Below are 6755 nucleotides of genomic sequence, written 5' to 3'. Positions count from 1 at the left end.
TCACTTATTGCATGTTATCAGCACATATTTTAAGAATATAATGCTTTAATTTAGAAGTGAAAATCTGCAAATTTAAATAAATGGCAATAATATTAGTAAAATAAGTCAAAAATTTCACATCGCCTCTCTTCAAATTCGATTTAAATATACTCCAAATGCTTTCTCAATTTTTCTAAACCACTTGAAAATTAGTAAATTACGTCTACTTTCGAATGCTTTTTGTAAAATTTGATTCTATCGATCCAATCAAAAGTTACAACTCTTTTTAAAAAGTGCGCGCACGCCCGCGTACTCTGTAGGCGGCTTCACACGGGACGGCATCGACGCACTTTGAAGCGTTAATTAAAAAATTATTACTCCTACACATATTAATATTAAGAAAACTTTAGATATGTTTCTTTAGTAAAATTTTCTCCTCTTTCGATTGGCATGGTTTATTTTTTCATAAAATTAATGTTTTTTTAGTTATACTCAAAAAATCAATTTTTTCGGTATTTTTTGTTAAATAAAACATTTAGCACAGGGTTTACGTTGGTAAACTTTTGGGACATGTTTTCTGAAACCCAAAAGAACACTTTCCAAAAAAGTTTACTCTTCGAGGAGAAATTTCCAAGTGTTTTCCTACATTGACTGGACTAGTATTAGCAAAGGGACGGGCCGGTTTTACGCGAACTTCGGGTAGGTCGCCCATACGTTGATGCGACATAATCGCCTGGTGACGTACACACGTAACGCACTTTGAAATACAGGCTTTAACAAGGTTACGCGCCCGGAGTATCCAGTATTGTTCTCGCAATAGTCGCAGGGTCAATTGAAGCCCGCCGTGTAACGCGAGGACATGAGTGTGGCGTATAATTAATTCAGAGACCCTAGACTTTGGTAGAATTATCGGAAATCTCTAATTACAGTCTTGTATGTACACGAAGTCCTCCCAACCGAAAGTCAGTCTGACAAAGGAGCGATCGAAAGAAAGTCACACGCGCAGATCGCGAATCTCGTTATCGCAAGTTGTAAAGGCAATAATTAAACTAAGACTGTAATTAGATACGTAATAAAGTGTCCTGTAAATTGTCTGTACATTGTTCGAGTGTCTCTCAACCCTCCGAAGAGTGCATCCTTTCTACGATGATCCAGCAATCATAAAACGCGGAAACATTGGTCCTTCGAGCCGGATTCGGAGCGAACAAACGGACACAAAAGGAACGGACGTTCACAACTCGAAAGATTCGAGATGTCAGGACACGGCCAATGATAGAGACGGCTACATTCTACGTGGAGCGCCCAACTCGTCTACTCAACGCGAGGAGACGCAGGTCGACAGCCCGGCACCACGAGAATCCGCGATCTGTAATATGTAATGTGACGCAAGCATACGCTTTCTCGCTCATACAGACTATAGTCAGACTCCAGCAACACGCTCTTCGCGCGTGAAACAAGCCTCTCTGTCGCACGCACTCTTTGCGATCAGCTGAGTATAAGGCGCCGAGCCAACAGTAACGCGCGGTCGTTCCTGCCCCACCACGCATTGGCTGCGCCGAACTCGAGAGCGTACGGTTCACCGCACAACGGAGTGAGAGCTATACAGTTATAAGGAGATAATCTCTCACTCATATTCAATTAAAGGCTCGCAATTACATTGTTCGACCGCAAGAACGAGGTACGAAATTCGCCATGAAGTCGATGGAGGAACTATTGGCCGTACAGACCAGCACACAGACGTTAATCATCCGGATCCTGACGAATTTCAACAAGCTCGCCAAGGCGAAGAAAAGCGTGTCAGCCGTTCGAAGCCGTATCAATAGTCTCAAAGAATACTGGGACGTCATCCAGGTCAATCATGCGAAGCTTTGCGCCCTTGCGGAGGGGATACGCTAGAAGGACTTCCAGAAAGATAAGTTTTTATCCATTAACGACTCCGTTGAGGAGATCATGGACGTATTGTCAGACTATCTTGAACGTTTGCAACCGGAAACCGCGCAGGCTAATTTTGACGGTTCTATTGTATCGCATGAGGCGAGATCTTCGATAGTTCAATTACCGAGAATTGATATTCCTAAATTCTCGGGAGAGATCACGAAATGGGAGAATTTTCGTGACGTTTTTGAATCGTTAGTCGCGAATAGAACCGATTTAACGAATGTACAAAAATTACATTACCTTAAGGCGAACTTAACCGGAGCCACGAGTTTAATTTTGTCGAACACTCACGTCTCCGACGCTAATTATAATACCGCGTGGGAATTGTTACGAAACCGTTATGATAACCCGCGAGCTATAAGTGAATGCGCATCTCCAAGCGTTCATGGATATTCCTTGTGTGAGCGCCCATTCCGTGAGTGATTTAGAAAACCTGCGAGACAAAGACTAACGATATTTATACGGCATTGTTAAATTTGAAACAACCCGTTAATCAATGGGAAGATTTAATGCTATTTGTTGCTGTCTCAAAGCTTGATAAAGACACTCGGCGCGACTGGGAGCTCTCACTGGGAGATACGGGAGAAATTCCAAGTATCGAGGAACTTGACGCCTTTCTCACTTCGCGAATTCGGGCGCTCAAGGCCGTTGGTAGTAGTCAGAATTCTAATAAGTCTAAAACAAAAAAAGTCAAATAAAACAAGTAACGTTAAGGCGCATCAGGTTTCTACGAATAACGGAAAGTGCTTGACATGCGACGGAAATCACCCCTTAAATCATTGCAAAACGTTTCTCAATCAATCCGTTACACAGCGAGTCGAGGTTTTAAAGAATCATAAGGGCTGCTTTAATTGTTTACGCCAAGGACATTTACCTTGGGCTTGTAAAAGTTTGCAATATAATACACTACAATTTCTCAATGTAAGAGAAATTTTATCAGTTCAGCAGCTTACCTTGTTGTTGAATTTGTTGATTTTTCATACCTCTTAATTGTTGAATATTGCGTATTTCCTTCTCCTTCGGCAAGTTCTTCGAATCCCTCATTTTTTCTCTCATCTCCAAGTGCATATTTTCAGTTTTATGAAGATTCTTACATTTTTTCACAGCAAGCTCCAACTTTCCCACAGATCCCATTAAGTATACTTCTTTCACCTCTGTTCAACGCTGCCTCCCCTTTTACCTGCAAGCAGACATATGACAATTTAATTGAAGTTATTTTAATTTAATTTAATCTCTCAATTCTTAATTATGCTGACAAATTCTTCATTAGTGTTGTGTAAAAAATGTTGTTTTAAACATTAATTATCATCATACCTGCGTCCATCGTTGACTAAAAGCTTTCTTCCACGTCTCGAACCACTGTTTCTTCTGTAATATTCATGCATATTATTTTTCCAATTGTAATAAAATATACTGTTTGACATAACAGATAGAACATGACAGGATTACATTACATTCAATTTAATTCAATTAATGTCAACAAGACTTTTATTAATTTGCATTGAAATCTAATGTGACTTCATCATATTCTATCTATTAGTTTAAACAAATTATACTTCAATAAATTTCTTTTTTACAGGTATATTGAAATATCTATTTATACTTTCTTATGGGTATATTATTAATATATCCCTGTTTAAAATAATAGATATAATATGATCAGATTACATTATATTACATTCAGTTTCAATGTAAATGAATAAAAACCTTATTAATTTACATTGAAATTGAATGTAATATAATGTAATCTGATCATATTGTATCTATTATTTTAAACACGGATCTTACATTTTTTTTCTAATATTGGTCACTGGTCATTTTACTTACCATTCTCTGCTCATATTCCTCTTCTCCTTTTTCCTCTTTATGACGGGCTTTGTTCCTTACGTCAAATACACGTGCTTACTTTAACTGGTATTTTAAACTTTTCTGACACCTTGTATAGACTGTCCGTCTGCTCCGATAATGTGTCACTGCAAAACTTTAGGTTATCACATGTCTCTCACATGACAGAGTGCGTTCCAAAACTTATAAAAAAAAGTCGGACAACCTTTTTGGCCACGACCATACCCCATCTCTCACCTCACATATACTTGTGTCGAAGTTTTGTGTTAGAACCAATTAGATTAAGAGTTGTCATGTTATGCCCATATAAGGACCTCGAAACAATATGTTTATGTTCCAACACATGCAAACAAGTGTGTCGGTGAGAGGTCAAGGGGTACCGAGAGTGGGATGTCACAGAGCGCTTCCAAATACTTCTAAAATCGTGTATTTTTCTAGAATCGTTTAGAATATTTCTAGAATCGGTTAAGGGGAGAAAACTAAGTAGAAGCACGAAAATAAGCGATTTTTTGAACAATTTTTTTAGAGGTAATAAAATAATCGCATCAATTTTAACTTTTGGCATACTTTAATTATAGGTGTCAAGCACTAAAATAAAATTTTTTACAAAAGAAAATGGCGGCGTTACAGGCTTCACAATTTGGCGTCTTTTGCGCGAGGTGGAAAAAGGCTGCCATCGTCACGTTTTTTGTAGCGGTCTGAAACAAAAAACCAAAAAATTTTTTGATTACTTATGAGTTTAGGCGAAGGATATACCTATAAGATTATAAAAAAATGCAAAATTAAAAATTTGGTAGGCATTTTAATCAAAAATTCAAATTTGCAAATTTAATTTTTTGATTAAAATGTTTACCAAATTTTTAATTTTGCACTTTTTTATAATCTTATAGGTATATCCTTCGCCTAAACTCATAAGTAATCGAAAAATTTTTTGATTTTTTGTTTTAGACCGCTACAAAAAACGTGACGATGGCAGCCTTTTTCCACCTCGCGCAAAAGACGCCAAATTGTGAAGCCTGTAATGCCGCCATTTTCTTTTGTAAAAATAATTTTTTTTAGTGCTTGACACCTATAATTAAAGTATGCCAAAAGTTGAAATTGATGCGATTATTTTATTACCTCTAAAAAAATTGTTCAAAAAATCGCTTATTTTCGTGCTTCTACTTAGTTTTCTCCCCTTAAACCGTGCAAATCAATTAGGGGTGCATTCCGTAACAAATGCGAATCTTTATAATTTAAGTTACAATTAGAATGCGCGGGACCTCTGTATCGGCCGGTCAGGTGACAATGGTCGCGTACTCGCACGTCGTCTGGCCTAAACGGTTTTTCGCACACGTGACAGTGCGTTGCGCTGTTAAATTTTTTATGTCTCGCGTAAAATTTGCCATGGGTTGCGACGCTTTTTCCCTCGGTCTCGCAATCCGGCGGGGGAGGGCAATCGTGCGGATTGACGGAACGCGAAGCCAAACTGAGACACACAATAATTGGGCGCCAGGCGCGACTAATCGCACCACCGTACAATACTCTATACAACGCGATATCCCCGACAATACTTCAGGACGTAGTTTCCTTTCAGGGAATTTGGAGAGAAGGCGTAACGCAATTAACCACACAAAAACATAATAAAAGAATTACATGTAATATATTTGAGTAGTCAGTGTAGGTGCAGATATAATGTGTTTGCAATGTAATATCAGTCAGTGTAAATGTAGGTATAATGTGTTCGAGCGTATCATATTCGTAATCAGACCATGCGGTAAAGAGAGATCAACGGCTGAGAATCGACGCCGATGAAACGGGCTAACGCGAGGATGTTGAATAGATTACCACAAAGATGTCGGGTACGTTGACGCAAGAATGCCCGAAAAACTAATGCAGTAAACGGATGCGAGAATGTCGGATAGCGTAACACCGGAATATTAGAATATATGAACGCGATAATGTCGAATGTTCAGCAGGATAGAGGAACGCACGAAAGAATAAAGCAACAGACGAACGCAAAGATAGTCGACGCAGACAAACGCACGACAGATCAACGCAAGGAATGAACGCGAAGCTAACGCAATAAATGAACGCAGGAAAGTTTACACAAAGACAATATTCACAATAACCTAAGGTAACGCGGTACTTCACTACGAACGCACAACGAATACTTACGCCGCGATGCCGACCAATCGGATCGCAACGCCTCCACTTACGTCTTCGACGCGTACCCGGGCCACCTCGATTCCGCACGACGCAAAAATTACGGGCGAGCTCGCCGTATCGGCCACGCTAGCCGGCGATTGCCCCCGAACACGATATAAGGACTCGTATGCTGAGTTGTAGTCACTAGTGCTAAACAGCGGATTCACGTTCTGGAGATCCGGGTTCAATCCCAGGCAGGTATCACAAATCCTGCGGGGGTTTTTCTTGGGGACCTGGGACAGGGATCTGGTGGAAGGCGGCGGTGGCTACTGGGTGCACGTGTCCCCGGAATTTTCGGGGCACGTCACCAAGTCGAACCCCGCTCCCAATGGGGAACTCACACTTCACGATCACCGCTTTCCCAGGTGGATGTGTGGAGGAAGAGGGGGTATCGGCGATACCGTGTGGGGTTGTTAGTACTCCATCGGGTGCCTCCCCAGGTGGCGGAATGGGGAAAGCCTCCCAGATATGGGTGGTACCGAGGAAATGAAATACTCGGGGTAGACCAAAACTAGCGCAGGGTAGTGGCAGCTGGCTATCCAGTGGTGCTGGCTGTGAACCAGAGAGTAGAAGGCGCTATGGCATCCAACAGAACGGCTTCTGTACAGCGGTGTGGAAGGCAACGGGAAACCACCCCACTATCCTCCCACGAGAGTTATGAATGACACACACAAAGGATATGAGATTGCCTGGCGATCCGCGTAGCGACCGGCGCCCTGGTCTGTCCGGGAGTCAGGGTGTGAAATGGGATACCGGCCAAGGAGTGCAGGCGACCAGGCACCCCGTGAAAACTATGCTACTGGAAG

General features: G+C 41.1%; 1 long non-coding RNA gene across 1 annotated transcript; it reads right to left on the bottom strand.

The window, feature by feature from the left end:
• Positions 1-2866: 2866 nt before the first annotated feature.
• LOC139812557 (uncharacterized) lies at positions 2867-6090 on the bottom strand. Its single transcript, XR_011731890.1, has 3 exons — positions 3745-6090; positions 3232-3285; positions 2867-3097 (listed from the first exon to the last, which is right to left on the bottom strand). It is a non-coding gene; the product is annotated as an uncharacterized lncRNA (long non-coding RNA).
• Between the last annotated feature and the right edge of the window lie 665 nt (positions 6091-6755).

Source organism: Temnothorax longispinosus, chromosome 1, assembly GCF_030848805.1.
Source record: "Temnothorax longispinosus isolate EJ_2023e chromosome 1, Tlon_JGU_v1, whole genome shotgun sequence".
Lineage (NCBI taxonomy): Eukaryota > Metazoa > Arthropoda > Insecta > Hymenoptera > Formicidae > Temnothorax > Temnothorax longispinosus.
Note: the sequence above shows the minus strand (reverse complement) of the source record. Positions and strands in the feature narration are given on the sequence as shown.